Source organism: Anopheles marshallii, chromosome 2 (genome assembly GCF_943734725.1).
Source record: "Anopheles marshallii chromosome 2, idAnoMarsDA_429_01, whole genome shotgun sequence".
Taxonomy (NCBI): Eukaryota; Metazoa; Arthropoda; class Insecta; order Diptera; family Culicidae; genus Anopheles; species Anopheles marshallii.
Genome location: NC_071326.1, coordinates 61,612,370 through 61,623,578, shown reverse-complemented (window position 1 = coordinate 61,623,578; position 11,209 = coordinate 61,612,370).

Genomic DNA, 11,209 nt, shown 5'->3' with positions numbered 1-11,209 from the left:
CCCTACTTTTCCGCTGTCAAAAGAAAGAAAGTCCCAAAGAAGGAAGTAAAAGACTTGCCTCACTCTCTTGGCTACATCGGGCACACCAACGGGTAACAAAGGCAATGGAAAATGGGAAGAAAAAGGTACATAATTTTATTTTTAACCGATCATTCCCTCTACCAGACCAGTTTGCGTGCCCTAGCCTGAGAGCATTTTACATTTTTTGCAGAAACATAAGGAAACCAACTTTGAGTTACTTCAAGTGTATGATCGGTTTGGCTAGGGATGAGGTTTGGTGCACATTTTTCATCGATCAGTTTGAGTTGGCTGCAGAGTACTAGTATTGGTGCATTTGCAGGCTGGTCTGGTGGTTGAGTTCCCTTTTCGACACTTCAGTTACGTTGAGCGCTCTGCTGCACCAGGGAATATGTAACAAGGCCTAGAATTAGGGCAATTGATTACAGATAGAATTTATGATATTATTCATTCCTGGCATTACTGATCACGAACCATTTTATCAATGGTTCATATTGGCAAATATTGAATCTGTAATTGTTTTTTTTTTTGTTGAATCCAGCAATAACTATGAATCATGCTGAAGCGTATTTTAACTAGTTTTCTCATATTGTTGTTATTTATCGACGATTGTGCGTATTCCCACCTCACTCAACAACTCGTATCACCTGTTCGATTACAACGTTCCTGTGTCCCATTTCCGTTCACGTCTACGTGAGTCCTCGTCCTTTGATCGTCATTAGCGTTATTTGTAATTTGTTATCTTCCTACTGATTTTTTCCACTAAATAAGACAAATTTGTAAAACCCTTGCGTCAGGCAAATAAAATAAAATAAAATAAATAAATACCTGGGCCTGGGCGAAGCCTGGTGGTGCATTGAAAGCGGCGCCGGTCTTCACACGACAGGACCGGTTTAAAATCCCATCTAGAACAAACCCCAGTAGCAAAGACTGACTATCCGGCTCATAATAATACTGTCCAGTTTATAATTAGTATAGTAAGACATAAATGGAAGGCATTACCTAGTAGGTCATTTTACCAAGAAGAAGAAATGGAAATAAATAGAATTTTTTAAAGTGTTATCGTATTTTTTTACAACCTTAGACTTTTAAGTAGATTAATTACTCGAACGCGTTAAGGGAATTGGGGTAATGGGATACTGAGCGTGTTTTTGAGTGAATTGAGTTATTGAATATTGAATTGTGATTTTTAAAGGAAACGTTATCTTAAATATTAAATTAGAAATTGTTCAAGTTTCATGCAAAAAGTACGCCAAAATATTTGATAATCAAGTAAACAGTAACTAAATAATCAAATGATAGAGGGCATTATCGTTTTTTTATTATTTTATACCTTAAATTTGTGCATCAAACTAGCTAAGCCGGCAGATATTAAAAAGTGCGTGAATATTTCTCGGAATCCGCGTACAACCAGGCGGACTACTGTCACTGAACAATAGGCAAAAGCTGTCAAATTGTATGGAAAATTTAGGTATAATTTTAGGTATAAAACAAAAATAAAAATCAAACAAAAAAGGTTTCTTCAAGCGATAGTAAATTAAGTAATTAACATTTGATGAATGCTTCAAATCAATCGTTTCACATTAATCTTTCACACGTTACGTTAATAATAATTGATTATTGTTACTTATTTTTAAGACTTATGTAAAGACATAACACATTTAATGGATTAAAGTATTTTTATAGGCATCAAATGCGCCTAGGTGATTATTTGAAATATGTTATAGCAATTCCGTTTTTACAGTTGTACATAATTGAGCATTGTGGAGAAGAGTAAACATTGTCATTCATCTTTAAGCACAATTACAACAAATGCAATAAAACAAATTGAAAGCATTCACTCTATTATAGAAACAATACACGAAGCGACAAATAGCATTTCAAAATAACTTTCGTAACTAACACTCACAATTGTTTTATTTTGTGTTTTGCATTTTTACACTCTTTGCAGGTTTAAATGTATGGTAAAAAATATCTCGGTTTCACTTACTGATTACTACTTCCTATTTTCATAAAAATCAACAGCTTATCACAGAATGGATGTAATTCATCAACATGATTTTTAATTTATACACCTATTATTCGGCGCATATTACCATCCTAAAGTAGTTTGATCTTCTATTTTCCCTACACCTTAGTGTTTTTATACCACTAAGCATAAGAAATTCAAAATATTGCATATAATTATTGGCAAAACACATAAGCTAAAGTTGATGGTTTCCATATACAAAAACAAACAAATACAAGGGGACAAAAACTGTAAAAACGCTGTCGTAAAAAATTAGACACCTAATTAAGATTATAAAACTCAATCCAATTCAAGCCAACCTGCCTAGCAAACACAGCAAACTTACTACCCAAAAACAGAAAAAGCAACATCATACTCAAACCCAGAGATAAAACCGCAACAATAAAATGCGAACGTAGCAAGTACGGCACAGTGTTTGATTTTAATGACGATTTTTGTTGTTGTTTGGCGTTATGATTTTCACTCCGTTTTTTATTCGTGCTCTCCACCATCATCGACGTGCCATCGTCGAATTTTGAACAGTTTTGTTTTTTTCCCATACATTTTCCTTGTTACTCTTACTTCCGCTACAACTGTACAACTACAACAACAATTGTGGATAAAAATGAACAAACTGAAAATGCTGCCGATGTCACCCCGTTTTCTTTGCCATAAATCCCGCACCTGATCGTATCGAAATAAATGAATACGAATGATCAACGATCGTTGCAGTTTTCGGAAAGTTAAAAAAAGAAGGTAAAAAACAGGCCAGCGTTTGTGAAATGATGAGAAGGTAAGGAGGAAATTCGCAACAACAACAAAAAAGTAATCACACTTTCGCAATTCGAATTTTTTCGCCTCCTATTTAATTTATCTTCATCGTTCCCGCCCGTTCCTGAACCACCACTGAACACACCCACACGGCCACACACACATAAAGCGCTTTTGCGAATGCTTTCTGTTGCGTTCCGAATTGAGCAGCTACATGCATTTTCCGTTTTTTATTTCACCAAAGCTTGTGGTTTTGTTGATTTCCTTTCCATTCGTTACCTGTATTTGGCCTCTTGCTTTTATCAATTAGATTAATTATAGACCTCGAAACACGGAATCCATGAAAACACAAAGCTCGCCTTCCAGCGTGCCCATCCGGCGACGTTTTTCGGGGGGACAGGGAAGGAATGTTGAACACTATCCAGAGACTTTTCCTTTACCTCCCGAAAACTTACTGAAGTAAGCGCAAAGATTCATCGTCGGAGTTCGCTGCACCCGCATGTGTTCGGTGGCGTGACGTGTGGGCGAGGTGAATTTTTGGTAAAGATGGTGCTGTTTCGGTGCGGTACCTGTGTTGACCGGTTTCGGTTTAAGTACGCTTCAATGTGATGCTGCTAGACACGTGTGAATTTCGGTACCCGGCAAGTGAGCCGGTGAACCGAATCGAGCGATACAGTAACTGGACGCGTTCGACCGTTGCACTCGGACGGTCCCGGATTCCCCGGGAAAACACCGATATGTATTTAACAGGTCAAAACGGATTAGCTTACAAGCATGAGGGACTTTCTGTAAACGAAGACTGTATGGTACATGTTTTAGATAGCTACGTGGACTATTGAAACTCGACAGATTCGATTGGTAAATCTGTTGAACAGTTTAACATGTCCTAACAATATTTACACTGCCTACTATCTGTAGTACAATATGGTGGTGCATATGTGTACTAAAACTTTTACACAAATGGTGTAGTAAATGTATTTATTTTTGCAATGTAATTCTTTTTTGAAGAATCTTCCACATGTATCCTCTATAATGTGTCATTCCAACCATGAATCAACTCAAAAGACTCGTCTGAATGAGTTATCGAGAAATGTGCAATTATTTTGTTACGATGGATTGGAATTGGAATTGGATGAAATGTTTTGCATGGAATAAGAAGGCATTATTACTTTTTTTTATTTTTGCATCAAACTAGCTCTGCTAACAAATTTAAAAATCAGTGCAGTCACTGAAGTTACTGAACAATGTATGGAAAATGTTTTCGACGAAAAATATTCTCCACGCAATTTGAGAACCTTTGCTGTGTCAGACATGTCAAACAAATTTAATAAAGTTTATTCAAAAATAATGTCTTATTGTTGTATAATGCACTGTTTTCTTTTCTTTCCATTTGTGAGCTATTTTATCAATCTGTTTAATATATGGTTTAATATCTGATATTTAAATTATAAAAATTTATAATTAAAAACTTCAAAAACCTATGTGAAAATCAACCAAACACACCTAGTAAAAAGGGGCTTTCTACGGTTTGGAGTAATGAATAGCTTCCAACTTTTATGCATTTCGATACAGATTTAGTTATCTTTAATTACTTTTCATTACTACTAAGATTCTTAATAATTTATTAGTTTCTATTGATCTAATTATACATACAGTATACATAGGTTTGCAATATATAAGCTTTTTCTTCGTCAATTCCCAAATGTTAAACAAATCGCTTTCTTACACAATGCATTGTTTGACAGACAGGAAAATCTGGTATGATTCGAACTTTTGATACAATTTGCTGCTAGCAGCATTCATAATCTTGTTGTAGGTGCAACATCGAGCAGCATAAAACCCAGTACATAATGTGACACCAGAACACGACGGTCCGACATCGGTTTCTGCTCATCGGCGTTCACTCATTAGGCTTTCAACGGCGCGCAGAAATAAACCTGCCGCACATTTCAACAGTCTAATGCATCACCGGTGTTTCCGAACACTTTCCCCTACTCTGCCAGCTACCCCTGTACGTTACGGTTCTTCGTAATAGCTCTTAATGTTTGTACGCCGGTGTGTTACAGCTTCCTAGCCAGCGTAAAGAAGGCAGCAAAGTTTGCTACATTTGCCACGTGCTGCCTCGAGACTCTTCTGCTACGGTGCATTTCTTCGAGTCTCTCTTGCATCCCTCACACTCACTCTTTCTAGCTTCCGTATGCACTTCCGCCCGCAGATACGCGATCATGCAGATCTGCCCGGCTGCCCAGAAGACGGTACGGCTAAAAGTGTCAATTAGGCAAAATAGACTAAATAGAAGCATCAGGTTGAACGTTGCATTTCAAACGTACGGCCGCCACTGCCACTATCGGGTGTTTTATTTTCTTTTACATTTTCCACCCTCTTGGCAGAAGTGTTTATCTCGGCGGAAACCGTGGCGACGTGTGTTCGGACGGACACGGATACGCGATCGCGAGAAATAGAACTAACAGAAACGGTGCATCCAGAAGCACATGCTGGTGGTTCGCAACACTCCACGGCCGCAGCCGATGCATGGATGTTTGTGAAATAGAAACGAAACAATACCAACAACCGATGATAAATTGGTAAGAAAAAGCAGGAAAAAGATTGACTCAGCAACAAAAAAAAACTAAGACTGCACGGAAGTTTCCATACGCTGACCAGAAAGCATTGACCAACCGTAAGCACATGAAAGCTTGAGTGATTTCCAAAGCAACAGTCTATGCAGACGGTCAAGAGCATCAGAGCAACAAATAATACTAAACATATGAACAAACAAATGTGGCTAAAGCCACTATTTACAATCTGTAAAAACATCCACATATGACTTTGCCAAACTGCATCTACTGATACGACTAACGAATACAAATAAGCTTTCCTCATACTTTGAACATAAATACACTTTCGACATAAATAAATATTCAGAGGCATAATTTGTATGGACACTGCATGAAGCATTCATTCTGCATGCAGTTGTAAAAACCCGCTCTGTTGTTCGTCGGTCCAACGACAAAAACTGCTGACCATACAGTTTGCTTTTTCGAGTCTATCAATGAATTGAACCATTGACGTACAGTTTGTCATTGGATAGTAGCGAGGTGGCTAAACATGCTGATGTAAGAAAATTATGGTTATGACAAGTAAAATAAAAACACATTTTCAATGTCAATGACAATGTTGGTTCCGCAAAGTATTTTTCGTTTTACTCACTTGATGTAATTGCTACTGCTAATTGATAGAATTGTACTTTTGTATATTTAGTAAAGAACTATTGTTTTGAAACAGTAGAAGTATTAATATTTTGTGAATCATTTTTTGTATATTGAATTTACATCAAATATTTAATATTTCTAGCTAGTCTGCTCAAATAAGTTGCAACTAATTATTCCTATAATCCAATATTTTCTGCAATCATTGTGCTTTACATAAAGTACATTACAACACACGCGTTTGAATCGAAATTGCAATCGGTTGGACATGAATGTGTTATGGCTCGCATCTTCAATCAATTAGACAGTCTTGTAAAGCGTAATTCTCTCCGAGGGTGAAAATGTAAATAAAAGAATGGAATTGGTTTCATCTGTGTTGAATGCTGCATGCTAGATTTGACAACATTAAGGAACAGTGTAAAACATAACTAAATACATATAAATGCTAAACAAACCGTTTACTAACTTTTCTTACCCCATACGATATGAAAATCGATTTACTTTTTAATATAATGTTTGACATGCATATTTTCTGTATTGGATAAAACGGTTGCAGTGAAATATTTCATTTACCCATAATTTAATCATTTCTCGACGCATCCATAAAATGCCTGTGTCTATTTAATACGTATTACCAAAATTTTCAAATTTAAATATCCGACCGATACCAGGTAATCATTTTCCGAACCCTGGGCAGAATGAAATTAGGGCCCTTTAATTTAAAAAAAGTTTGAGCGGTAAGGGATGTCTTGGAGAAAGTATGCTTCGCGATAGAAGGCGAATACAGCACGAGCTAGCGGTACTTGTGTACGGGCGTGCTCTGTGGTGTGAGGAGAAGAGCGGGATTTTCCGCACTGGTTCAAAGCAGTACACTTTGTTGCAGGATTTTCAGATATTTGATAGGATCATGTGATGATTTTGAGTACCTAGTAATTGATTTATTAACATTGAACAGAGAGCATATTAGTGTTACTTTCCGGGCCTTTAATTCTCCTTTTAATTAACCTTTAATTTAAGCCATTCTTTCTCTATTAAAAGAAACAGCTTTCTTAGAGGGTGCTTACACCGTTCATCATTAGATCCACCACTGGCTCTAACAACTTTTAACAAATATATGAACACTTCTTTTAGCGTGTAATGATGAAGTTTAGAAACAATCAAAACAAAACTTGCGATTCCCCAAGTGCATATTGTGAATATTGAAGAAGACTGCGCACTTCTGAATTTGGTCTACAAAACAAGATTCAACGAATCTCAACGACCGATTTGAAATTTTGAAATGCCTGAAGCTATGCTAATGCTATACACGCAGTATCGCATTTGAACGAATAATTTCATCTATTTTTCACACTAGGAGGCGCTAGTGCAAGAGCACGTTCGCATTCTGAATGATAATTTGAACGGTTTCAAATTGAACGTTTTGGTAAAACAGAAGTATTTATTGTTCATATTCGTTTACGATTTACTAGTCATACAAAAACTTGTTTTCTTTTTTATTTTACTTCACAATTACTTTGATTAAAACAACTCTTGTAACCGTCAGGTTTTTTTCCTGAACACAAAAACCTGTTTTCAACTGAACGTCGGACACTCGCAGCTACGAATGAATAGAATAAATGAGTTTTTGAACCGATAAGCCTTGTGAAACCTGGGAAATTTGCCCGCTTAATCTAATATGACCATTCCAATGAAACAAAAAAAAACAAGACAAGACACATCATGAGCTACACGACCTCGTTGAACCTCAATTTGCGCTGTTTATTTAATTGTTGCTTACATACCTAATATTTGTTTATTTTCCATTCAGTCTACTAAAGAAACTGATTTAACCGAGATCACCTTTTGTTTGATTTCCCTCTTCTAGTTTCCCTCCTTGATGCCTTCTTGGTTTCTTTTAAACATTGCCATCTTCTTTAGCTATGAAGTAGCAACTTGGTGAAACCCATAATAGCAGAATATTCCATTTATACAGTAAGCAGTAATAAATTTTTTTACAGTACTGGAATTATTTTTTTTTCTCGCAGCTTCATTTCACTGGCACACACGTACCTAGAAACTACCCGCAACTAGATATATGCAAGAGAAAAACAATAACAATGAATTAACTTTTTTGTGATTACAGATGTATAACCAACCTTGGAAACAAATATTATAGAGTCATAGGAGAGAGCCAAACTTACTACAAGATAATTCGTTTTTACTTTATCATTTATCATTCAACTGCAAGCGATTGTATGTTGTTTGGTGCACAGAAATATCTGCTTTGAAAAATTGCTTTATTTTGTTGTGTAAAAGCTTTTGAGGAGCACTTCAATCAAACTAAGCACCAAACGCTATATCGATCCGGAATGCACACTGTCGTCAAGTGGCAAAGAATTTTATAAAGTGCGTCGACAGCTGCCGGCACACTTCGGACTCCCATCGGCAGAAACGTTCCAATTCGCTACCACTGCACGATAAGAAATTCATTGAGGCTTGAAGCCTCCAAAAAAACAAACAAACCCTTTGCAAAGTGGGAAGTAAGTGGGGTTTGCTATCAACCCCATTATCACAACCACAAACAAAATCGCAGTGTGCGTTTCCGAAGACAACACAGTCAAACATACCCTGTCTATGACGTAGAGTGAATGTGGAAATATGGAAAGATGCGCGTAAACTTCACCAGGCACGCGCAAAACACTTCGATACCACCAGAGAGTAGCGGTTCGACTTTCAGTTAGTACGGATTACTTGTTTGGATTGAGCTGGTGGGTTTGTAGTTAAACAAGTTAGTTTTAACCGGTGTGAAAAGTGGAATGGTTTTCCTTTTGTACAGTTTGCATTGTATTGGTGCGACCGTGTGATGGTCAAGAGCGAAATGCGCGACCGAGTTACCGAACAGATATCAAAATGCAGGCAACAGATGAACCAAACTTATGCAGCCAGATGATAAAACGTTTGAACGATCATTAGCTTGTGGTTGTCGTTTTCGTTTGTGTATTTAACATTGGCTTCGTTGTTATACTGTGAATATTATTCAACCTTGTTGTAGGAGTATGTGTGAACCGTTCGCCAGTTGTTTGGTGCCTGATCGCAATAATTTAACCGGCTCTATCTTGGTCATTTTATCGTACCGGCTTTCTGAGGTACAACAGACGAGTGTGGTTATGCAATGGTTTTTACGCTAGAATTAACCCGATTACACCTACACGTTGAAGTCGAAAAGCAAGGAAGGTCAAAAAGAAAGTACCTAGAGCTGTCTAAAAGCTGTCACTAGTATGCGTGTGCGTGTGGCAGCGTGTTGTCGGCATTTCGGTGGAATATTCATCTGTTTTATTTTCAAACATCGAACACGTGAACGCCATGTGACCCGCTGACCTACATTGAAGTTGATCAGATCTGGTATACTGACGTTTGGCTGTGCGATGCCATACACATCTCAATCACTAATCACACTTTTAGCCAAACACGAAACGATCCTCTTTCACTAAGAATTTGTTCCTAATTCGCAGCTGTGTGAATATGCCATTCCAGTACTGAACAGTGTTTCTATTTCTTTTGTTTTGTTTTATGCACCCCTTCATTCCCTATTAATGATTTAGTTACTGCAAAATCAGACATTACGAACCCTTTTCTAAAGCATCAACGGAAACAACGCAACCTGACTGAAAAAAAATAATGCAAACTATGGTAGCTTGTTGGTGTGCTTATTTTTGCTTTCTTTTCTCGTTTCCGCAACAGGGAACGTAGAAAACTTTCTCATGGCGATTCGAGTTTGCGTTTCTGGCTGGTAATTAAACCGGAGCGAACCAACTGTGCACGTCCAGCGCGGAACACGCTCATTTCCGCGCGATCATTAATTCCGTGGAAATGATACTATTATTACCGTGCATGTATAACTGCACCGGCCTAATAAGGAAGCGAATGAAAACGTGCAGTTAAGTTCTGCATAGAATGCATTCAGCATACTTTTTTTACTTCAGTACCGGGTATACAAACACAAACACAAAATAGTTAAAATAGCTGATGGCAAATCAAAAATGGTTCTATAAATTTTCTTCAGATAGTTAAAATAGGATTTTGGTAAGCCTCCACACGCAGGACTTAAGGTTTGGAATTACTTGTGCAAGACACGGATAGACAAAACCCAAGAAGAATTTTTTATCTGGATGGATAAACGATGTTTGTCCTCGCTTACAACATTCTTGACATGATAAACTAAAAGAATAAGATAAATTCAGCATCAAACTGATTGTCAAGATCCTCCTACAAAGTTGAGCACACAATCTTATTATCTAAGATCGTATTGTTATTTATCCTGCCATGACCTTGTTGTTGAACGCAAGGTTGGTAGGTATAATCATTCTTCGGATCTCGGGCTTCTGCTTTAGTGGTAAAACAACCACAAGAGGTCTTGGTCTGCCATTTCTGGATCACTTTGACTTTATTTACTCGAAGCTGATCTCCTTACGCAAGACTGGATTGATGCGGATGAGATTTTTTACCTGCCTTATTGTGGGGAGCCGCTCCAGGTAACGATGGCTTGGCATTCTTAAAATTGTTTTGCTTTTATCTATAACCTTTACTGTTGTGATTCCATAAAATCCCTTAAAATAAAAATAAGTAGTTAACACAGCGCGGCACATTTTACTCTCAATCACTGTAATTTCATCCACGCCTCGCTGTAAGATTGATTGTGGAATAGTAACATAGCTTAATCTAAAAGAGATATTTACGAATTGTGACTATTGCTTTCCAATTTTTAAGTGGTTGCTCCACTTTACTGACATTCACCAAAAAGGTAGCGAGCATTACACTAGACGCGTGCCCAAATGGAACGTACAAGGTCAGAAACAGGTTAGTCACGTGCTAGCAAGAGTGTTTATTTCTGCTCTTGTTTATGAATGTTCATTTTTTGCGATTATTAGTAGCAATCTCTTTGAAGCACAACATCGCATAACGTTTTGAGCATAGGTTTCTTAGGCCAAAAAGAAATAAAAAAAACCAACGTCAATGGCTCATTAACGCCGCTCGTCAACCGGTTTGTGAAACAATGAAAACCGACGACCGGCGTTGTACAAATGCATCGTAGTTCATTCTGCAACCAACTGCAAGTTGAACTCAAAACTCGGGCGTTACACCCTGCTTCCGTGCCAAGCTGATGTAAAGAAAGTTTATCCGTCCCTTCTTACTTTGCGAATGATACACACTATGATAGAATAGA